The following is a 25,272-nucleotide window of genomic DNA, read 5'->3' as shown; positions in this document are numbered from 1 at the left end:
TAAAAAATATTTATTTTTATTTATTTTTTAAATGTTTATTTATTTCGGAGAGAGGGGCAGAGCATGAGGAGGGGAAGGGCAAAGAGAGAATCTGAAGCAGGATCCAGGCTCTGAGCTGTCAGCACAGAGCCCAACACAGGGCTCAAACCCATGAACTGCAAGATCATGACCTGAGCTGAACTCAGATGCTTAATCAACTGAGTCACCCAGGTGCCCCTTATTTATTTATTTTGAGAGAGAAAGAGAGAGAGAGCATGAGCAGGGAAAGGGTAGAGAGAGAGGGAGAGAGAAGATCCCAAGCAGACTCCTCATTGTCACTGCAGAGCCCAGCATGGGGCTCTGTCTCACAAACAGTGAGATCATGACCCAAGCCGCAATGAAGAATCTGACACTTAACCAACAGAACCACCCAGGCACCCCTGGACAGTCACTCTGAAGGTCTTCTGCAGGGTATTTTCTTGTTAAATGATTATTTATTATATAGCTCAGGATTCTCACTCTTCGGACATTTTCAAAGAAATTAAAGTCTATTTTAACACAAAGACTTTCATGTGAATGCTCATAGAACAATATTCATAATTCTTAAGAACTGAAATTAATGCAATCTTCACCCAATAGTGAATGGATAAAGAAAACAAACTGTGCTATACACATATTCTGGAATACTTCTTGTCAATTTGAAACAATGGACTATTAATACAGCAACACTATTACTGAATCTCAATAATATTATCCTATGTGAAAGTAGTCAAACCCAAAGACTACATAGTATTATTCTATTTCTAGATAATTTATTAAATTTATTAAAAAGCAACAAAGAAGCGATTGATGGCAAATTATCAAAGGAAAAATTCTATCTCATTTTGGTGAAGGTTATACAATTTTATACAATTGCTAAAATTTATCAAACAATATTCTTAAAATGAGTGAATTTTATTTTATGTAAGTCATACCTTAATAAATTCGAAGAAAATAAATAATTTATTAGAACCTAAAAACGTGAAGAGCTAATTAGGTATAAGCTTGGCTATATCAGTAAAATATTTTATCTCTGAGACAGTAACTTTCTTAGAGAAAAGATGCTGATTAGTTTCAAGTATAAATTATTAGGTGTTAATTATTACATTTGGGGGGAAGATTCTCATAAGTAATTTTTTCTTTTTATATTTTTCAAGTCCCAGTGCTTAGCTATGGTTAGGTAGCTATTTTTACTTCAGGGTAAGATATCAGACAGTGCACTTGCACCTGTCAGATTTGTGTTATTTGCCCAATAATTAGGAATAATCTGAATAGTAGGAGAACAGTTTATTATTTTATTATTTCAAATCCTGTAACATTGGTAACCCTGGAAACCTTAAGAAATCGGGTATTTCTCTGTCCTTGACTGAATGTACAAATCAAGTGAATTACCCAGAAATGAAAGAAACTTACTCAGTGAAGAATCAGGAATATTTTTGTTTATTTCTCAAGTTTTTCTTTATTTCTTTGTAAATAATTGAAATTAAGTTCTCTTCATCATGAATGCTTTCCACAGAAAGCATATATATTTTTTTATATATATTTTGCTAATAACCTCTTATGCTTCTATTATCTACCTACATAAATGACACACAGTAAAGAACTGCCTGGAAGACCCCTTTTGGTCTCTTACTAGATTGGTTTTTAAAATCATATGTTATTACTATAATTAATTATCTACTTTTATTATGCAAAATCGGAGGGATCCAGTGGAATAAAAGCTGGCTAATAAACTAGAAATTACTTAATTAGTTTTATAATCTATAACCTATCTTCTCAAATATGCATATGAATATTAAACAGTGAGAAGTAAAAAGCTGTAGCTTTGTGTTTAGATTTCAGATTTTCATTCTTCTAGCTCTCCCTTTCCATTTGGGTAAGGCAAAATTTCTCTTTCTTAGGCATTTCAAGTGGAGAGAATCTTCGGTTTGAAACGTTTTTCTACATTTGAAATGAGAGTAACTCAAGTTTGTAGGATATCAGTATAATCAGTATTTACAGAGTAAGGGCTATCCTATTATTATTTTGTTTTTATATTTGAAAGAAATTACAAATACCAAAGCAATTGCTGATAAAATGATGGCATGTTACAATGTAATATTTGATACTATGTTCCTAAGTGACAAAAAAAAATGTGTCTTTCCTTTGGAAATAGTAAGCTAAATTTGTAGAAGTTTAGACTTACAAATCAATTATAGTGATCTAAGTCACTTATTTTATTTTATACTTTTCTTTTGTTTATCCCAAGCATTGAGATAATTAATAAAAACAATGTTTATTGTTTTTCTAAATCATGATTAATAAAACAATTGTTTCCCTTTGCCCTCTAGTCATTTTTTAACAATATTCTGTCATCTCTCTCTTCATCTTACTTCCTGTCAACATTGTTCAAAGAAATTGACATATATATATATTATTATAAATATATATAATTGTAAATATATCTGTATATGTGTATTTTATAGAAGAAAGAGGTAGAATTTCTGAATTTGCTATAAAACATGGTACAAATTCTAACTAATAATTGCTAGATCTAGATTTTGACCAAAGGTCATTTTCCCTAGGTTCTGTTACCTAAGCACTTAATTGAAAGTCTACTTTTTTAAAGCCAGACTAAAATTGCTTCATAAAAATCAGTATTGTCAATCAAATTCTGAAATCTGATGCTCAGTTTAAACACATACACACATACATACACACACGCAAAACAAATGCCACTTATAAGTCAAATATCACAGCTCAAAAGGCACTCAATTATTAAACTAGCAGTTTATTTTGTGCTGTATAAAATGCCAATAGTCACTAGTTTTGATGATTTCGTGACTGGGCCCAAATGATTTAGATGTGCCTTACTTTTAGAAAATAAAGGGGAAATTGGGGCACCAAGGTGGCTCCGTAGGTTAAGGGTCCAACTCTTGATTTCAGCTCAGGTAGTGATCCCACAATTCATGAGATGGAACCAAAGTTGGGGTCTCTGCTGTCAGCATAGAGCTGGCTTCGCATCCTTTGTCTCCCTATCTCTGCCTATCTCTGCTCTCGTGATGCACATGCTCTCTTTCTCTCATAAATAAACATTTTTTAAAAAGGGAAGTTATTTTTATTCTGTGAAATGAGCAGTAAGAAGGGATAAGATGTTTAGACATACTGCACTTCTAAGTATCTGTATAAATAGAGGGAGAGCACCTGCATTTATTTTATAGATTTAATAAAAGTATTCATTTTCCGAATCATTTTGAATTCCTATTACTTCTAGAAACTATGTCAGGAGTGTGGAGTACAATCACGTATAACATGCAATAATCAGCACCATATGGAAATATCCAGGACACAAACAGATAATTATTTATATATTATTGACTCACTGTAGCTCACTCACATGTCAAAATTATTTATGTGAGCCAACTTACACAACTTTTGCAATTTAACTAGGACATGCTTTCAAAACTATATTTTCAAATGTATATTTCATTTTGTTAAGCAACAAGTATTCTATTATTCCATATTTGATGTTTTGCTTACTTCTAGTCTGAAAAATTCAATGACACAGTATAAATAATTGCAGAGAAATGAGACAAATGCAATATAATTTTTTTATCTTAAGCTTATCCCCTGGGGGATAAAAAGGTTTGATGTGTTTTAAGCATTTCAAAAGCAGACTAGTAGCATTAAAAAAAAGCCTATAGTCCTAAAAAGACAATTTTATGTCATGCTGTCATTTATGTAGTCATGGGTTCACTTTAGCTTTCTGATTTCTGACAATGTTTTTCTAAGAAAACATTTTAATGACAAATTATTAAAATCAAAGTCAGCATTTTCAAACTGTAATTGACAATAAGATGACAAATCCCATCATAACAGTTTTATAAAAGGAAAAACCCTTTACTGAGTCAATCAGAAAATTAAATAAAAACATAATTATATTCGTTACTCATTAATCTGCTACAGCTATAGTTAGGTTACTATTTCATTTACAGAAAGTATTTTTCAGCATCAAATGACTTCAATGTATTTTAAATAAAATTAATTTCATAATAATAGCAAATACTTCTATGTAGCTTACTACATTTCACACACTATTGTATTTTCTTTATATACTTAACTCAATCTATACAACAACCCTCAGTTAGAAGTACTATTATTGCTCAGAAATTGAAGTGTGAGAACATGATTTGTAGATATTTATCTGAAGAGTATGTGGTGCAACTTCCACTCAAATCTGAGGCATCGAATTCAGAGATTTTTGCTTTTCTTTTTCCAAAAAACTGTATTGTCCAACCTCCCTTAGGATCAAAATATTAACTTTAGGGGCACCTGGGTGGCTCACGTGGTTTAGCATCTGACTCTTGATTTTGGCTCAGGTCATGATCTCAAGGTTCATGGGATTGAGCCCTGCATTAGGCTCTGTATTGACAGCACTGAGCCAGTTTGGGATTCTCTCTCTCCCTCTCTTTCTCTGCCCCTCTTCTGCTCCCACTCTTGCTTTCTCTCTCAAAATAAATAAACTTAAAAAATCAAATATTACCTTTAATAATAAGCAATAACAGCTGTACTTGTACCACTATGTCAGTGACAAAACTCCACATGCAGAAAAAATTCTTCTTGAGTTATCACTGGCTTCACAAACCTACATGGGTCACCAAGGGTGTGTCCTGTGATAAAATATGAGTTTGAAACACTGAAGGAGGAGTCAGGCTTAGCTCAGAAGAATTCCCATGAAGTGAGCACTACTATCCTTAGGGCAAAGCCTAGGGACAGAAGCAAGGTGAAGAATTCTACCCAAGGCCAGACAAGTGAAGTTAGGAACCACAAGCTCAGCTAAGGGACTCTTGCAAAGAGCACAATGTCCTTTCTGAGATGCTGTTTTCTTATTTCCTTGCTTGTATAACAGTTATACTGTGTCCTAAATTTGGGATAATTTGCCATATTGAAAGCGTCTGATTTGTGTATTCTCTCCCAGTATACTTTTTGTTTCACTCCATTAAAAAAGAAAGAAGGGAGGGAGGGAGGAGAGGGAGAAAGAGATGAGAGGGGGAAAAAGAGAAGAGATGGAAAGAAAAAAAAAAAGTAGCATACAGAAAGGCACAGAAAAGGGAATTCATAAAGTAAAACATTGGTTCTTTAGGGGCACCTGGGTGGATCAGTTGGTTAAGTGTCTCACTTCAGCTCAGGTCATGATCTCATGGTTTGTGGGTTTGAGCCCCGCACTGGGCTGTGTGCTGACAGCCAGCTCAGAGGCTGGAGCCTGTTTCAGATTCTGCGTCTCCCTCTCTTTCTGACCCTTTCTGCTCACCCTGTCTCTCTCTCTCTCTCTCTCTCTCTCTCTCTCAGAAATAAATGTTTAAAATTTAAAAAAATTAAAAAGAAATATGAGAACTGAGACTAATAATAATTGGCAAGGGGCAATTTTTCCAGCATGTAATCAAATCTTACTGTATAAAGGCAATAATATTAATGTGATAAAAGGACAGGGATAGAAAAAGAAACTGACGTACATATATATACAGAGAGAAAAAAGTATGCACTCTTGGATAAGGAAACAAAAAAGACAAATTAAGAACAAAATGAGACACTGTATTTTATTGATCCGTCGGCAGAAATGTTGGATTGGATGTGGATTACATGCAACTATTACATATTGCTAATGGCAATGTACATTTATATAAAAAAGTTAGTTGGGAACCCAGTGGGTATTGTCACGTAAGATTTAACATTAAAATCTTCAATGACTGAGGTGCCTGAGTGGTTCATTGGTTGAGTGTCTGACTTCAATTCAGGTCCTGATCTCTCTCTGTCTCTCTCATTCTAAAAAATAAACAAACATTAAAAAATTAAAAAGTAAATAAATAAAATAAAATCCTCTATAACCTATCTGTTCCTCTTCTCAGTATAATCCCTGGAGAAACTTTTGAACTTGAGTTCGAGAATGTACAAGAATATGCATAGAAGTTTTATTTGTTTTAAATGAGCACAAATTAGCTATCTGAACAACAATGGACCAATAAATTGTGATATATTCACCATATTCTGTAATTTGGACATGCTTTAGTTAAAAACCATACCTAAATTTTGTAACTGAAATTTAAATTATACTTTGTCTGATTTTAAGTTCCTGAACAAATATTCAAGGTGGACATATGGATTATTTTAGACTAATTCATGTGCACTTAAATAAAAATAAAACTCAATTAGGTTTCAATAAGTGAGAGAAATCTGTTGTTCCAGCTCTGACTATCTCTGAGTTAGCATCATTTTAAGGTAAGTTTATCCATATGATGTATGAGATCTCCATAAGTGATTGAAAATTACATGGTCTTTACCTCTGCTGTTGTGGAAACAAAGATTTTTTTAAATATTAGGACTGTAAATGTTCTTTACAATCTGCATTCTTGTGGTTGGAATAGTTTTCTCTATTGTATTCTGAGTATTTATTGTATTTAGTGTTCTCAGAACTATGTTTCTTTCTTTATTTTTCTGGTAGGTAGGGTTTGGTTGGACAGAGATATCATGTGAAATAAGAGAGTCTGGGCATCATTATCTGGTTGAATGGAGACTGTATTTGTTGGTCCAAGAAAGAGTGAGTGATCTCTTCATAGGTAATCCCAGAGAAATAGAAACCTTTGCTGTATCCTCATGGATACATTGAAAATAACCAAAGTTTTTGGCCCCAGCAGGACACTGCTGAATCAGAAAGAGCTATTTCTTTAGGGGTATGAGATTGGAGCCAGATTATAGATTCAAGGCTCCATAGGAGGAAGTAAGGACACAGAACATTAGAGTCTACTCCTTCAAGGGAAGTGAAACAGAAGAGAATAAAGAGTTAAGTTTAGAGAGGTATGTGAGGTTAGATACTATTGCAAAAAAATAAAGAGGGAAGTTCCGAGTTCATATTGGAAATGATATATTTCTTGAGATATCAAAGTACTAACTTCTGTGGGTGTATCCAGGGTTTCTTAGTCAGTTAGAAATTAGGAGAGACAACTAGATACAGAATTGATTTCAGGTTGGAGTCAGCAAAGTGCATAAAACCATAAAAAAAAATTAAGAAGTCGATGGCTTTGAGTGTTTTGTCCAGAGAGGTATAAGTTTCTTGGATTAGGAGCTCAACAAAGATAGAAGGTAAATGAGATACCAAAAGATAGTATGAAGTTTAAGAGATTAAGTTATAGCAATTATACAACGAATATCCTAAGATAAATTTTTTTTCTTTAACCATTAGTTAAGGTAAATGTGCTGTAGGTGAATGGCATGATCCTCACAGAAGGAAGATGTTGTGATAAGCAATTAATTGCGAGCTGATGGAATAATAATTAGAAAATGAAGGTGCTTCCTTTTCCCTGCTTTTCCTTTTTCATCTTCTAATAGAGTATGAAATAATTAGTAGCTCACAGATAACAGCGCTACGGGTAAAGAGCATCCTCAAGGAAATTTTTATGTAAAGTTAAAAGGTGTGGGTTGTAGAAAAAGGGATTACTTTTTCTTTAAATATTCTCTAATATTTTCAGCATCTATCCTAGACTCTCTTCCCACTTCTTCCATCATCTCTGTAGAAATCATTATCTTCCATGGCAATATTTGTAATCTCTGTATTGTACCTCTCAGATAATTTTCTCAGCCTAGATTTCTTTCCTGAAGTCTGGGCCTATGTTTACAAATATCTTCTTGGTATTTGAACGGGTGAAATAGGCACCTGAAGCTCAATAGTTGTAACATTAAATTCATAATATTGTATTTTCCCTAAAGACTCCCCCATCTTGTATTACAGCCATGGTGACTGCTAGCCCTCACTTTGAGTGAATCAGTTATGTGTGTGCCTTTCCTTATCTCTCCATTTTCCTTACTTCTTCCTCCTGTCTCTAAAACCTATTATGTATATTAAGATATTATAAATCATATATTCCTATCTTCATTGGCATTAGCTTTACTTAGGTCATAATTTATGATACAGTTTGACTCTTGGTGGGTCTTTCTGCTTCCTTTTTCTCCCCCTGTGGTTTACTTCTATACTGGAGTTAAAGCCATACTAAAAAAGCTTAATTGTAATTAATTATCTTCAATATAAATTCCTACAATAACTTTTGATTATCTTCTGAATAAATCCAAGACCCTACACCACGGCAAAAGCGAAATTTCATTTTTATTGTCTACTTGCTTCAATTCAAATTCCTATTCATATACATTTCATACTCAAGATTTGCTCTCTTATACAAATTGAGTTCTCAGAATATTTCTTAATCTCGAGTGGTTTATACATTCTGCTTTCTCTTTCAGAATCCCTTGCAAGCATTTAGTTATCATAATTATTCAGGTTTCCATATCATAGTATTTCTCAGTCTACTTTTGCACTTATCATCTGTGTGTATGTGTGCATAAATGTAGAATAAATATTGCCAAAGAATTACAAACCTAAAAAGTATATTCCCATTGTATTCCCAATGTCTAAGGTGTTGATTTATTGGCATTTATTTTTACAGTGGACCTACATTTTTAAAAACAGAGTGAAAACATTTAAGATAGGAGGAAAACCAGTAAGGAAGCACAAAGATATGTGAAAGTGAGATTACTGATAGAGAGAGAGAATAAGAGATTTTTCAATCTTGTAATTAGGCCATTGTTGAATATATACATTTTTTTGTTGTTGTTGTTTCTTGTTTTCATTCCTGATACAGAGTCCAAGATACAAATCTGATGAGGCTAGCAATTTATATAAGCTTTAATTAATATTAAAAATATATAAATATCATGGGTTTTCTTTTAAAATCCATGTCTAGATTGTTAAAGAGAGAGAGAGATTATGTTAGCTATGAAAATACTGACCACTCAAGGGAACCATACAGCTCAAATGATAAATATTATTGAGATTGCCAAATGAGGAGGTAAATCCAAATTAAGGCAAGATTTTCTTCTTGGATAGTTGGGTAGATAGCAGCGCTCAGGTAGAGAGGATAAAGAGGAGAAGCAATAGAAGGTGGAGAGGAAAAATGAAGAGGAGGAACAATGTCCAAATGAAAACAAAGTTGGGTACCATGAAAGCTGACTTTGAATTGGCATGTGTGAGGGGTATACAACAGACTATTGAAAGCACAGGGATATGTCAGAACAAGTCATTACTGAAGATTTATATTTGAGAATCACTTGTTCAAAATGATTATTGACACCAAGAGACTGTAAAAAGTTTACTAAAGGAATTTTATAGACTTCATCTTTCACTTTCATTCAAAGAAAGTACATGATGTCCGCTTTTCAAATTCTTTTTGGAAGTAGGTAACTCCAGCGTACACTCTTTCTTGTAATAATTCTAGACATTATGAGATAAAAATGAAGTAAATGATATGCATACAATTTCACCATTATCAAATGAATTATATTTTATTTATATAAACATATACATAGAATATATATCATGTGTTGGGCATGCGCTCGCTACTTTACATGTTTTGCCCTATTTAATCCTCCTGAGTCATAACAACCCTAGAAGGTATCTGAGCACAGAAAAATAAATTTAATAAATGTCTGCTGAAATGAAGCTGGGGAGTATTGGGGGGACAATTTGAACCTGGATAAAGTGACTCTAAAGCGGCTGATATAGCTTTACAGTAAAATGCCACTAGTGGTCTACTCATCTTGTACATCCATGTAGGCTGCTTCCACTGGACCCAGACATTATGAATGTAACAGAGAAGGCATGATATATTCTCTTAGATACTAAGTATCTGAGAGAAGAATTACCATGGAGATACAGAACACATTTCATTCAACAAAATCACAGGAATTTCTGTATAAGAAAATAATTTAACAAACATCTAAAACAAATGTTTTCAATTTTTAAATGCTCTACCAAAATAAAATTGTGTTATTAATTCAGACCCTCGGAAAGGATAGGATGAATCCTTAAGAGTTTTATTAAAAATAACATTGACCAGACTTGGAGCAAAATAAACCCAAGGAATAGGTTTTAAATTATTTCACTAGAGCACCCATGTAGAAAAATAGATGTATTTTTTTAATCTAAAATAATCAGTGACAGACTCAGGGCACTCATTACTTTCATTAAATGTTCATTTTTCTTAAAAGAATTATTGATTAAATAAGAATATCTCTATAATAGCATTTATCACACTGTTTCAAAGTTTCTATTTTTAGTGGTAAGACTGTCCAGTTATACGCTCTTTGAGGATAATCTGTGTCTTCTTCAGATTTAGATCAACAAATTTAACACAATTGATAGACTCTGATAATTCTGTAATTAAGTCTACGTTGAAAAATAGAAAGCTACTTTTACTTGAATATAATTTGTTAGCTTATTCACGTTGATAAGAGATGGTCCTACAATTTTTGTAATTGCACTTTCTTTATTTATAATTCTTAGAAGTTACTAGTTGCATGAAAGTTTTTTGTAAATTGAATATTTTATAAACAGTATTTTTATTACCAGAATTTCTAATCATTTATATTTATCATTTATAACAAAGTATTAAGCTTTTATGATTTATATCTGTCTTTTCTTGACCACAGGCAAGATGAACACAAATTTTTAGTTCCACTCTTTCCTTAAACCCCGTGAAGTATGGTAACATTTCCTTAGACACAAAGATGGAAAATGTAAGAAAAATTACTCCTTTTCAAGTTTAGAAAATATAAGTAAAATTAATTTCATTTATAACTTCAACAATAATAAAATATAAAATATCTTAGAATAAACCTTAGAAAGAACGTGCAAGACATAGTCAAGTCAACAATAAAATTTTACCGGGGCTCCTGGGTGGCTTAGTCGGTTAAGCGTCCGACTTTCGCTTAGGTCATGATCTTGCGGTTCGTGGGTTCTAGCCCCGCATCGGGCTCTGTGCTGACTGCCAGCTCAGAGCCTGGAACCTGTTTCAATCTGTGACTCCCTCTCTCTCTGACCCTCCCCTGCTCACACTGTCTCTCTCTCTCTCTCCTAGAAATAAATAAAACATTAAAAAAATTAAAAAAACAAACAAAATTTTACTGAAAGATATTTTTTTAAAACAGCTCAATAAGTAGATGAAATTCACCATTTTCCTATGTAGTGTGCTTGACAAATACTTGCTAAATAAATGTGTTATATAAATTAATATGTGTTTCTTTTTAAAAAGAAGAAATCACCATCTTGTCTTCGTCCTTGGAAGTTTCCTATGGAAGAATCACAGTTCCTTTGTGAACAGGTATGTACACCAAGTACAGAACTAGATGCTGAAAAGTTCATATTATACAACATAAGTATAAGGCTGTAGCGGTGCAAGCAATGAATCTGTTTAATGACAATGCAATGTCACATTTCTGTGAAATCCTCAAAAGGAGGCAGAAACAAGTGTCAGCTGGTACATTTCTTGTTAAAGTTGCAGAAACAGGGGCACCTGGGTAGCTCAGTGGGTTAAGCGTCCAACTTCGGCTCAGGTCATGATCACACGGTTCATGAGTTCAAGCCCCACATCAGGCTCTGTGCTGACAGCTCAGAGCCTGGTGCATGCTTTGGATTCTGTATCTCTCTCTCTCTCTCTCTCTGCCCCTCCCCCACTCATGCTCTGTCTCTCAGAAATAAATGTTAAAAATTAAAAAAAAAAAAACAGAAAGAAAAGAAAAAAAGTTACAGGAAATGGAAAAGATTCCATGGAGCTAAAAGATAGCCGTGATTTCATAAATGATAGTGAAAGTCATCCTACACAATAGCTTTGTCTCATTTGTCTCCCTCACACCAGTCACAAAGGCTTTCAAAGGTAAGTGAAAGTTAATTTGCTTATTTTTCTTTATATTTTGCATTTTCTTTATTATTTTGTATTATATTACAGTATTGCAATCATTTTTATGTTAATATTTTTGGGTTGTGGAATGAATCATCTGAACTATTATTTCTTATGGGGAAATTGGCTTTGACATACAAGCATATACAAGCTTTGGATTACAAGAGTATTTCTGAAACAAATTATGCTTGCAAGTCAAATTTTTATGGTATATATAGACTTAGATATATATACTTAGAATACTTGTAACATTGATTATTTGTGGGGATTAAATTATATCATGCATAAACTATTAGCTAAATTCTCTATCACATAGTAAATTCATGTTAAACAGTACTGCTGTTATCGACATTATTATCATAAGTGGCAACTTCTGATGTAGAAACCAAGAATTTTGTCAACATCCAAAGTCCTTGGTTTAAGTCTAGGCTCTCCACACACACATCATGGCATTGGCAAAGCCCTTACTCTCTCAAAGCCTAGGTTTACTCATTCTAGATGGAGAAAAGTTGTTTGCCTCTTAGTATTATTGGAAATGTGTTTTAATCTAGAAAGAAGTATACAAGAGTTAAAGTAGCATCATTATTTTATTATCATTACCATTTTTCAGGAAGCAGTTCCAGTAAAAGTTAATAGGAGCAAGGCAGCAACTGGGTTCAATAGCAAAGAAGGTGGTACTCTTTTCCAATTGCCCAATACTTCTTAAGTCACAGCTGTATATTCTTGGTAAAGATAGGTTTGAAATAGTATTGTGAGAATAAATTCATTTTCCCAGTGGTCTTGGAAATCACTTAATACTTTTTTTTTTTTTTACTTTTTTATTTATTTTTTATTTTTTATTTTTTACAAATAGTTTATTGTCAAATTAGTTTCTACATAACACTCAGTGCTCATCCCCAAAGTGCCCTCCTCCATGCCCATCCCTCCTCCCCCCCACATCCATCAGAGAGACTCTTAATACTTTTTAAAAATTCAAGAAGAGGGGTTCTTAAGGAGCTCAGTCAGTTAAGTGTCAGACACTGGCTCAGGTCATGATCTCACAGTTGGTGAGTTTGAGCCCTGCATTGGGCTTTGTAGTGACAGCTCAGAGCCCAGAGTCTGCTTTGGAGTCTGTGTTTCCCTCTCTGTCTGTCCTTACTCTGTTTGTGCTCTCACTCTCTCAAAAATAAATTAATAAACATTAAAAACTTGTTATTAAAATTTCAAGAAGAAATGTGACCAAATTCTGCATACTCTTTCTGGATCATCTCTAACAATACTGCTGAGTAATGCTTAATCATTTGAGAGCTTATTATAAAAATTTGTATCAGAAAAGGTTCTTCAGTAGTCAGCCATCAAAGGAATATGTAGATTGTAGCTCTCGGTAGTTGCAGTTGAACTGAAGTGGCTGGGCTTAGGAAGAGTTGTTGTAAGGAGCACTGAGTGTTTTATGGAAGTGTGGAATGACCATACTGTACACTAAAAATAATATTATGCCGTATATTAACTCACTGGAATTTAAACAAAAACTTAAAACAAAACAATATTGGTCTCTTGTTTTCACTGCTTAACTCTCGTGCTCATCTGTGAATGGGAATAATTGATGGTACTCATGATGGTACTCACAACCTCATTGCTTAAAAGGCTTCTTGTTCCCGCAAAATAACAGATAGAAGTTGCTTTATCTGAAAAAAAAAAAAAAAAAAAAAAAAAAAAATAAGTTGCTTTATCTGTATTGGCAATAAAAGTAAGAAAGCTTGAGTCTTAATTAGGTATAAAATATACAATAATTTTCATTGGTTGTGGGTACTTTGTTTGAATCAAAAATTCATTTATAGGCGTGTATTTGGAGACCAAGAAAGAGATGAAGAAATCTCTCCATGCCAATTCTGCTTTTACCCTAGCTCCTCAAACCTTAAATGAAATATTGACATTGTTTAAAAATAATGTTGTAAAGCACTATCAAAATTTCCCTGTAATAAAAGTGAGAACAAATTCAATTGCATAAACTTTTCTTTAGGAAACCTTCTAAAATTTAATTTATTATGATTGAGTGAACATTTTCATCATCTATAAAATTATTAGGACTCTTTTATTATTATAATATGTGTAATTTGCCCAAACCTGCCAATCATCCTTACTTAAAAAATTGTTTGTCAGAATATTAAGACAAATACATAACTTGGAACAAATTCAATGACATCTTCATTGAACAGAAAACTCCTATTATTAAGATGACTGCATTATAGCATCTTCTTCTGTAAAGAAATTTCAGAGATCCTACACTGATTTTTTTTCTTGTTGATTTTTAAATAATATGTCTTAGCACATGGTAAAACTAGTCCTTCATGTGTGGGTTGCTGATTTCTCCTCAATAATTAATTTTTTTCTACAGGTAGGTGTCACTTTATGTGGCTGTGTGTTAGCAGATCTAATGAGATAAGTGTGACATATCATTGGATAAGCTATAGATAGAGTGTGAGTGGGTATAAGTAAGAGGAATAGGAGAATATTATGCTAGATAGAAAATAGGATGGTAGATTTATTAGTCAGTTTCCTTTTAAGGGGAAGAAATCACATCGGTAATTTGAACTCAAGATTTTTAACACAAAAAACTGTTAATTAATATCTACTAACTAAAAAGAGTTAAACAGCATGCTAACGAAAAAAAATAGAGCAGATATAAGGATCAGTTACCAAGACTGAAGCAGAGTACCCAAGAAAAGTATAAACTTGGGAGAATCTTCCCTTCCACCAAGTTGAGAAGCAAACATCATTGGAAAACGTGTGGTTTTTACTTCACACTCTGATGGAGAAGTTCGCTGAGGTCCATAGTCAAAGATTGAAAATCAGGAAACTGCCCAATGGAACACTGGTATCTTGATGAAGAGCTTTCTAGGATGCTGGGGTGAGGCATGAAAAACCTCTCACTAATGTGTCATCAGGACCTACTAGGAAGCAGGATCTACGGGCATAATGCTGAAGCTCACAGGAGAGCTGTCTGCCTGAGTGCCTCTGGAGTTCGCTGGAGGGCGAGAACCAGCTGGAGTCCAGCCATACTCTGGCACTGATGCCAGAGCGAGAAAGAAAAGCTCACTGGAAACAGGAAGACAGGTCCCTTCTTCCAGCAGTATCTCCCCAGTGCTTTCCACTGACAGATTTAACATTGTGCCGACTGGCAGAGGAGAGATGTTTACAGGCTTACTTAGAAAAGCAACATCTGGTATGGTGGTATTCCTAAAAGTTCAAAAATTTATCCCATGAAGTAGCAGAAAACTCATTGAGGGCAGAAAAATGTCATGATGAGTCTAGCTGAAGGGGATTAATAATGTACAATATCTTTATTAAAACTCATTATCTTACCTCAAAATATAAGGTAAGATTAACCTTTAACTAGTTCTTACAGTTACCACTATGTTGTCACCTACATAGTATCCTCTTTCAGGAGCCCTGATGGAAAATGCTCAGCAAACTTTCCTATTATGCTTGACTTTCAACTCCAGTGTTTATCTGCCCACTGTGTTGAGCCTTTCAGTGAGTCTGCACAGCTGCTGCACCTTGTGACCCAGGCAATTTATGGTTTGGTGAAATCCCTTTCTGAGAGAAAGCCAGCCTAGATGGTTGGCTTCATATCTATGCACTTTGCTTCTCCCTGGTATCTTAACTTCTCAAATTCGGATGCATTAGTTATCCTAAATTTCAACTTTTGTCTTCCAGCACCATGGAAAGGATTGTTAAGATTCTCTGCCTCCCAAAAGCTAGTTCTTGCTCAGGATCTCCATATTAATATATCCTTTATGAGCACTTTTTGTTTTGGTTCTGGTTTGTCCCCTAATCTTACAGTCCTATTAACCTTACTATCCGTCCCATGCCATTAAAGAGGAGATACCTTTTTTTTATAATTTAGCTTGTTTCTACTTTCTAGTTGTCCTCAGTAGGACTATTGCTCTGTTGCATGCTAATTCACCATAGCCAGAAGTGGAAGTCCATGAAAATATTTTAAAAAATAATTACTTACATGACTTACATAGAATCTATGATTCACAGAAAAGTTATTTGTGAAAAGGGCAAAATGCAACCTCTAAAAAGTTTATTTTTTCCCCTTTTCTTTATCTCTGTTGATACTGAAGCAGATTTTTCATCCATGTGGTTTTATAATTTCTGGGAGGAAACATGTTGTATAACATTCAACTCAAAATCCTAAATTCAAAGATAATATCATTTATCATTCTGTTAACATCTCTTCTGAAGATCCAATTTGTTCATATGCTGAGGCAAAATGTTAGCCTTTACTGAAATACGGCAGTAGTGACTTACACTATTTCTTTAGTGACTTGAGCCTCAAGAGATTTCAGTGAATCAAGGCTGCTTAAGTCATGCTCGTCTGTCATAAGGGCAAAAAGTCATAAACCACTGTGTTTTAATTTATTTTAGAGTTTCTGCCTTCCTGAGTGAGATATTACTGAATTTCAAGGTTGCTTTTCAATTAAGTGTGACATGTAGAATATAATCATGCATCCATTTAACAATGTGTCCCTTATGCCAATGGGGGGTCTCTCCTTTTATGAGTTGCATTAGGGTTTTTAATAAATTATGCAGGGGATTTTTGTTCTCAGGTTGCTACATATGGAGACAAAGAATAAATTTAATGCAAATGAAACATGGAGAGAATAATTAAAGGCAACATATAAGGGAGGGCCTGAAAGTATAAATGACATCATACATGTGCTGAGAATATGGCCAAAATGGACTCCCATGGGGACAGGTTCTTATTGTCATCATATGGAGTTACATTTCCATACATGGTGAGCTTACATTTTCTTCTCAAAAACACGAACTGGGAATTTCTGGCTGAAATGTTTTTAAGAAATTGCAAATAAAACAAATAGCAACATTATTTAGCAGATATTTTCATGATTTTACTCCCTAGAAGGCTATATTGGCCTTTAAGGACATAATGGTAAGAACACAGAATCTACCCTTATCGTTTAACAGAAGAAATTAGTTTTCATCAATTTTTCACAGTAATAGATTATTTCAAATGATGAGTGATAAAAGGAAACTACACAGCATATTAAAAGCATATATAAGAGGAATAGCTGATCTTATCTGGGAATTGCTTTCTTAGGTGAGTGCTTTGAACTGAAATAGGAACAAATTCTGTGTATAATGGAGGACTTTGAGGTGTTGATAGCACTCTAGGCAGCTGGAAGCAGGATGCACAGAGGAAATAAAAGTTGAAAACTCCTGTCTGGAATGACAAGAGTGCAGAGTGAACTCTGCTTCATCTGACTTCATATCCTGTAATCTCTAACCATCCCACATGGCTATGGTCATGGGAGAATGCAGGCTTCAGGGCCATACAGTCTCATTATTGATAACAAGCTATGTGTTCTAAGTCAACTTTCAGAGCTCTCCAAGACTCCATTTTTCCCTGGGGCGCCTGGGTGGCTCAGTTGGTTAAGCGTCCAACTTCCGGTTCAGGTCATGATCTCACAGATTGTGGGTTCGAGCCTCGTGTCGGACTCTGTGCTGACAGGTCAGCCTGCTTCAGATTCTGTGTCTCCCTCTTTCTCTCTGACCCTCCCCTGCTCACACTGTCTCTCTCTCTCTCTCTCAGAAATAAATAAAACATTAAAAAAACAAGACTCCATTTTCCCCTAATGTAAGTGTGGCCACTTGGCCCCTCCCATCCTGGGATCTAATTAGTCCCATTGTATTTAGGTTCCTATTTGCTGACCAGAGTTTGCATGGTAAGGTTTGTCTTACAGTGGTTTATTCAGCCTGTTTCATTCAGATCCAACAAGCAATATCAGAGGGTACAAACATGTCCTGGGAGCTATGAGCAGACTGTCACATCACCCACAATGATTGCAGGGTCTCTTCCTCAATTCACATGTATAGTCCCACTGTAGACCCTTTATGACCTCCTCACAAAAGATAAAAAAATTCTGAGCTTAGTTCATGGACAGATTATCTGAATATATTTGCAGCTGAAAATGAATGAGGGCTGCATTACAGCTCCACTCAGAGATGGCTCTGAAACACAGTGATGTGAGTACATTCTTCAGAGGACAAGTCTTTGTATGTGACACCTGGTATCTGCTTCGTGTGGCAAATGAGGTAGCCCATATTTAGAAGATATACAGATTCATAGATAGTTGCAAATGTTTGGACTGTTGATCAAGACCTGGAAGAAAATGTCAAAATATAGGAAATGAAGATATGGTATATAATTTTGTGAAAGGACTGACCAGTGATAGTCACAAAACATGAAGACTGTACTCTCACTGTATTCTTAATGACTATCAGAGTCCATCAGTCTTGGAAGAGACATTAAGCTACCAAATACACAGGATGATGCAACCAGTTGATATCAGTCAGTCTCTGTCACAGACCACTCAAGAGGTGGCACTGTAAGTACATGAATGGAGCACCCAGAGCTATAGGCTACAGATGGGCTTCCGTTCACTAAGTCTGATCACATTGGTGACATTTTTGAGTGTTCAGTCTTCTATAATGAAAAACTAACATTGAACGACTAGTATAGTCGTATCCTTCCTCCAGGATACCAATTGGTCCTTAGGGGTAAATTGATTAAATTGGAACTCTTCTACAATGAAATGGGGAAGCAATGTATTTTCACAACAATGTATTTTCACAATTGTTTTGTGCTTGAGTTTGCCTTTCCTCCCACACTGTCTCAATGAGCACAAACTACTGAAGACTCAGAATGTTTCATTCAGCAAAACCATATCCCATGTGATATTGCTCCAGATTAAGGCACTCATTTTACATTAAAGGAGATACCATCAATGGACCATGACCACAGAATTAAAGGTTCAACCAAAAAGAGTGGTGGAACAGTGTTGTAAAAGCATAGCTGCGGTACCAGGTTGGAAATGATGTTGTAAGAGGTATTTCTAGAATGCTGGAAAAATGCATGCTAACTCAGTTACCATTATACTTCCTATTTTTCCAATAAGTATATGCAGGGATCTATAACTAAGGGACAGAGCAGGAGTATCCCACTTTACCGTCTCTTCCCATGACTCACTGGAGGCATTTGCGATTCTATTCTCATAACTCTGTGCTCTGTAGAATTAGATTCCCATTTCTCAAAAGGAGCACATTTTCACTAAGGTACAAGGCAAGAGGAATTCCCATGATACTTTAAGTTACAGCTGTTGTCTGGGCATTTTATATTCACATATCTTGTGCTGAGGAATCAGAAGGCAAGATAATGAATCATCATACTGGTAGCATTAATTAATTTTAGTCATTAGGAGGAGGTAAGGTAAGGATAAATATATTTGGCAACCAGGTGATTAACTTGGGAAACACTTAGTACTACCTTGCTAAATTGTGATGGTAGGTAAATGGAAAAGTATAGCATCCATGGCCTGAGCAGGATATGGTAAAGAGAAGATTGAACCTCTCTGGAATGGGTCTTGATTTCACCAGGTGACCCACCCGTGGCTAAGGGTTAAGGAATTTTGTAAGGCAGAGAATGGAGATTATGTGTTGCCTCTGGTCCAGCTGCAGGAAATGGTACTGCCTTTGTTCCATTAATATTTCTTTTATATTTTCCCCTAGGAAAAGAGTCCCTGCTGCACTGAAGTAGCTGTTTCCAGGACTCAAACTAAGCAAGTGGGTCTAAGTAGCATAAAGAGAGGGCTCTCATGTCCTACTTTGCTGTTCAAGGTACATAGCACACCCTCCTTCCATATTGGACAGAAGATTTTTTACTCTGCCTGCTCAGAAAGTTGTCATCTGAGAGTTCAGTCCTCTTTAGGAGTTGTTTTTGCCAAAGAGATTCACCTCCCTTTGTTCACTTCTCCTTCTCCAGTGAACCTATGCTTAGTGATGATCCACACAGGGGTATAGAGTCCTAACCTTGTCCCTAAAACTCAGCACAATTCCAGAGGGCTCCTCTATTCTCAAAGATCCCATCACAGTTGGCACAGATATTGGTGTGACGGCACTGCTGTCCAATATCTCCTTCTGATCCATCTGGTTTCTACTGTTTTTCCCCAAACACTGATCATAGGAATGTCCCCTAATACATTTCCTTCATACACATGGCCATCTCAGTATCTGCTTCTAGGAGAACATGTGACAGTTTTCATATTAATATCTTCTTGTTGATCAGACCACAGGGTGCTTCCAAATATGTGCTAATTATTCTAGAATGTGTGTTGAAAGCTGATCCATATAGCATGGCATGGGGATCAATTCAGGGATTTACCTATCTGTCCTGAAAGTAGGGAAGCAAAAGTCAAAAGTCTGCAACCTGGACAAGGCCCACCTTGACAGGTATGAGGGATGCATAGTAAGTGATCTTTCCTGAACTGATTCAGTTTGAACTATTTCAATACAGACACATTATAGCTTTCCTTACTAATAGACTATTTTCTCTCTTTAACTAGCATTATTATTAGATAATGGAATGCATAGATATTCTACTGAGAATGAATGCATTTTGAGCAGCTGTTAATTCTTATTTACTAATGTTATTTACCAACTGTGTTGCTCTGGAAATTCTATCTTAATATAAAATTCTTTTAATAAATAAATTATATTTCTTATTGATATATATTTATATTTGAGTAATTTACATAGAAAGGCAGTCATAATTTTATGATAAATGTTAAATTTCAATGGATAATTATTCTTTGATCAGTTTACAGAGTGTTATTTGAAATGACATTTGGTCCCACAATATTTGTGATAAACACTTGCATTTATGCCAAATATCTTCCACCTGACTTCATTTTTTTGAAATATCTAACAAAACATTTAAAGTGTTTAATATTTATTGTGAACAAAACTGTTGCCTCAGAATTTTCTCATTTTGAATTTTCATTTTATGTTAATATTTAAGTTAGTGTCTATTACAAAGCAAATTTCATAGGGGGTACATGCAAAGGAGCTATTTTCCTAGGTGCTGGAATTTGTAGGGCATATTTTGAATAGAGATTGTACTTGGAGAAACTACCCAGAAGACAGTGAATAACAAGTATTTGGTTTATCATTAATCTTAAAAATTATATGAAATACCATAAGCTTACTGTGTAGGCAATTTAATTACTAGTTTGAAATATTATTAAAATAATATTTGTACATTTTTCCCTTTCTTTATGTTATAACTATATCCTTTATGCTAACCTCAGATGTTTGTATGATAAAGACAAAGGAGGAAATCTCTTAAACTTCAGCTGCATGTAACAAAAGCCATCAGGACAGTCTACTTGGAGACAGTTTGTATTACCATAGGGCTTATTGAATGTATATTTTTTACAGAGGAAAGTTTTCCAGATCAAGGATTTGTGGAGGGATGCAAATATCAGAGAAAATGATATTTAATAACATAAAATAGAAAAAGTAAATAATTTATCTAATTTAATTATGTGCCAGTGTTTTATATAAATTATTGACATCTTTTCTAATAGATAAATAAGTTAGGTACTCAAATCTCCATTTTACAAACAGGGAAAATGAAGTTTACAAGTATTATAAAGTGCTGTGTCCAAGGTCTCTCTCTGTCCATTTGGTTGTATGGAGAAATGTATGCAACTACCCCAACTTCAAACCCATGCTCTATTTTATACTGCCTAATAAGTAAAAACATAATTGTGTAAATAATAATCATTTAATGGATAGAAAAAATAATGAAAATGGACAGTAAGAGAAAAAGAGAAGAAAGAAGGATTAGCTTGGGAACAAGAAGGAAGAGCTTGGGAACAAGAGAGTCAGAGAGAAAAATATATGATTATACGATCAAAAATTTCAGACAAATGAGGGGCATCTAGGTGGTTCAGTCAGTTAAGCATTCGACTTTGGCTTTAGTCATGGTCTCATGGCTTGTGGGTTCAAGCCCCTTGTCAGGCTCTGTGCTGACAGCCCTGCTTTGGATTCTGTGTCTTCCTCTCTTTCTGTCTGTCCCCCATTCATGCTCTCTCTTTCAAAAATAAACAAACAGAAAGCATTTTTAAAAATTATCAAATGATCCTTTTAAGTACTTATAAATGTCTAGTGAGGATGTTTGTACAATACCAATTTGGGGTTTTTTTTTTCATAATCTGAGTGTATTTTAAAACAAGTATGGGATGCTTTTGGCTATATTTAACTTGTTCTTTTCCTCACTTTCCATCGATTATGAAAACACACATTTTATAAGTTCCCAGGCCTCTCCATTAATTTTGGCCATTTGTTGAATATAGTTTTCATAAATTATTTTTGATGTTATGCATTTATAAAAACATAGGACCTCAGAGATGAAGGGTCACAAATTTAACAAACCATTTGCTGCTATGTTCTCTCTTAAAATATTTCAGAAATATTGGTACAATTATGATGACCCCTAGGAAATCCTTATTCATATTGTCACTCACTGAATATTTGAAATGATATATTATGTCTCACTTGAATATTCTCTTAAATCCAATTTAAACTTTAAACACTTTTACTTATAATTTTTTTTTCTTGTTAGCTTCCAATAAACATAAAAACCTCTCTGCTTAAATCACAAGATATGTTGGACAAAATTTTTTAGAAAGTTATGTCTCTTCTCAAATGCATAATACATTATTATGAGATAGTTCAGATTCTTCAGATTGAGAAGAACTGCATTTGAGGAGCTGTTTTAAAGAACTACTCTAGAGGAAATTTGTCTACACTGGGAACTGATTTAGATGACACAGTTATAGACTCTTATATAAAAATGGATGAGACGTTAGGTATACTTGAAAAGGAGAGTCTATTTTTATGTGGAAGAGATGTTATTTTAAGGCCCAGAAAGCAGATATGGTAGTCAGCCTCCAAAATGACCCCAATGATCTCTTCTTGGTATTTATGCCCTTGAGTAATCGCATCTCATGTTGTATCAGACACATTGTATTCTACATGACCAATAGAATTAACAGAAGAGGTGGTGTATGACTACCAAGGCTAAGTCATATATAAAAATATAGTGGCATCTCCAGCACCTTTTCTTGGATCATTCATTTTGGTGAAAGACAGCTACCACATCAGGAGGATACTCAGGTAACCTGTGGAGAGCTCCATGTGGTTAGGTATTAATGCCTCTTGACCACAACTGGAACTAAATTTGCCAGCAGTGTAAGTGAGCTTTCATAGTGATGGATTTTCCAGTCTCAGTGAAGCTTTCAGATGACTTCAGTTCTGGCTCACATCTTGACTATAATAAACAAAGTTGCCAAGATGGTTGAAGGGGACACTATCCATGAAACAAACAGAATAAATTCCTCCTTTGCAAGACTTACCTACTCCTTAACACTAAATAATCCAACAATAGAAAGCAACACTTATACTTTAACTATATTTTGGGAGACCAGTTGATTACTTCATAAGTTGACTATACTGGTACCCTTCTATCCTGGAACATCCAGCAATTCATCTTCATAGGGAGACATATTTATACCTGTTAAGGGCCAAAATTCCTGTACACAGAGCCTCATTCAATACCACTATCTACAGGCTTACAGAATCACTGATCCACAGGCATGGAATTCCACACCCCAAAGCATCAGACCATTAGATTATCTTCACAGTAAACCCTGACATCCACCTGTGATATCAATTACCATACCATTCAGAAGCATCTGGTCTCAGAGAGTATTGGAATTGACTTCTAAAGGCATAGCTGATGTGCCAACTGGAGATGCAATATTCTGAAAGAGTTGGATGGGATCCTCCACGATGTAATCTTTGCATTAAATCAGATACATGTGTATGGAACTGTGTGCCTAATGAAAACTAAACCAAACCAAACCAACCAACAAACAAAAATCATTGGTTAAGCAACAAAGGAAGTGGGAGTGGAACTATTTACTACTTCTTCCAAGAACCAACTGAGAGACTATTTGTATCAAGTCTCTGTAACTCTGGGATATTTATGATTTGAGTTTTTTAGTCCACAAGGCAAAAACAGTCATGGCAGAGGATGTAGCATGTGAAACTGATACCTTTGAAAATAGCATTCATTAAAGCATAGGCTATGGTTGTTTCCAGAGATCTCACAATTAGGATCCAGCAGGCAAGCATAAGAGCCACTCTCTTGATAAAGAAATTGACTGTGAGGAGCAAGAAGAGTGAAAGCTGCTTATGACAACAAGAGTAGGGAGGTATCCACTTTTCCGTGTCTTTTTAAAAAATGTTTATTTGTTTTTGAGAGAGAGAGAGAGTGAGCAGAGGAGGGGCAGAGAGAGGAACAAAGGATCTGTAGCTGGCTCTGTGATGACAACAAAAAGCCTGATGCAGGGATAAAACTCATGAACCGTGAAATCATGACCTGAGCCAAAGTTTGAGACTTAACCAACTGAGCCACCCAGGCACTCCCACTTTTCTATCTCTTAATACTTCCTTCCAGCTATCACAATTCTAAGTGATCCATGTGGCAAATTTGTTCTGAAACATGAAGTACTCTAGTAAATTATTTTGACTTGAGGAATAGCCATGGGCATAGCTAAAACATTTTGGCAACTTCATTGCCATGTGAATCTCTTCCTATTTGTTCTCTATTCTTCCAACTCTTATTTTTCAAGTGTCAGACTTGCATTGTAGTTTGAAGGTTCTATCTGGCTTCTAGTAATTTACTTTTTTTTTTTTTTTATTTATTTTTTTTTTTATTTTTTTTTTTTTTTAATTTATTTCTAGGAGAGAGAGAGAGAGAGACAGCATGAGCAGGGGAGGGTCAGAGAGAGAGGGAATCACAGACTGAAATAGGCTCCAGGCTCTGAGCTGGCAGTCAGCACATAGCCCGACGCAGGGCTCGAACCCACAAACCGCGAGATGATGACCTAAGTGAAAGTCGGACGCTTAACCGACTAAGCCACCCAGGCTCCCCTAGTAATTTACTTTTTAAATAATATCTTAGGAGCACAGCATCCTTCACCAGTCACTACTTTTGTGAAATCTTTCAGGAGAACCTATCCGGACCTCTCCTTTCACAATTACCAAGTATTGTATCATAGTTTTATATCACTTTTTATATCAATTTTTGTACAGATATCCTCTCTGCAATTTGATTATAATCTTGATAAAGAAGGAAAAATAACACTCAAACTAGTTCCCAAGACCTAGTATTTTGTCAAGTAATGATTTTTGTTGTTGCTACTGAATCTACATGTTTGAATAGGAATATTAGCTTTGCGCAGTGGTAGTATCATAGCCAATGAAGTTTGTCTGAGATGTGATTATTGCTAAATTAAAGGAATATTATACATCATTACCTTATATTAACCTCCAGAAACCTTTAATTGTGCCTAGGTTTATGCATATTATGAAATGCCAGCTTTAATAATACACATATAAAAAGTAAAACTGATACATTTGAAAATAGCATGCATTATTAATTCCACAGACATCATCCAGGAAGTTCTTGGTAATAAAATCAATTTATTAGTTATTCACATTGAACACAATATTATGAACCATAAGAAAATGAGATCAAAGAGACATGGTTAATATGGATGTCTACTCAAGAAGCCATATT

General features: G+C 34.8%; 1 pseudogene; it reads left to right on the top strand.

Moving 5' to 3' along the window:
* Positions 1 to 24,922: 24,922 nt before the first annotated feature.
* On the top strand, positions 24,923 to 25,072 carry LOC120221171 (annotated as a pseudogene).
* The last annotated feature ends 200 nt before the right edge of the window (positions 25,073 to 25,272 follow it).

The sequence above is a fragment of the Hyaena hyaena genome, unplaced genomic scaffold (assembly GCF_003009895.1).
Source record: "Hyaena hyaena isolate Hyena2069 unplaced genomic scaffold, ASM300989v1 scaffold_763, whole genome shotgun sequence".
Taxonomy (NCBI): Eukaryota; Metazoa; Chordata; class Mammalia; order Carnivora; family Hyaenidae; genus Hyaena; species Hyaena hyaena.
The sequence above is the reverse complement of the archived record's forward strand: the minus strand, read 5'-3'. Positions and strand labels throughout refer to the sequence as shown.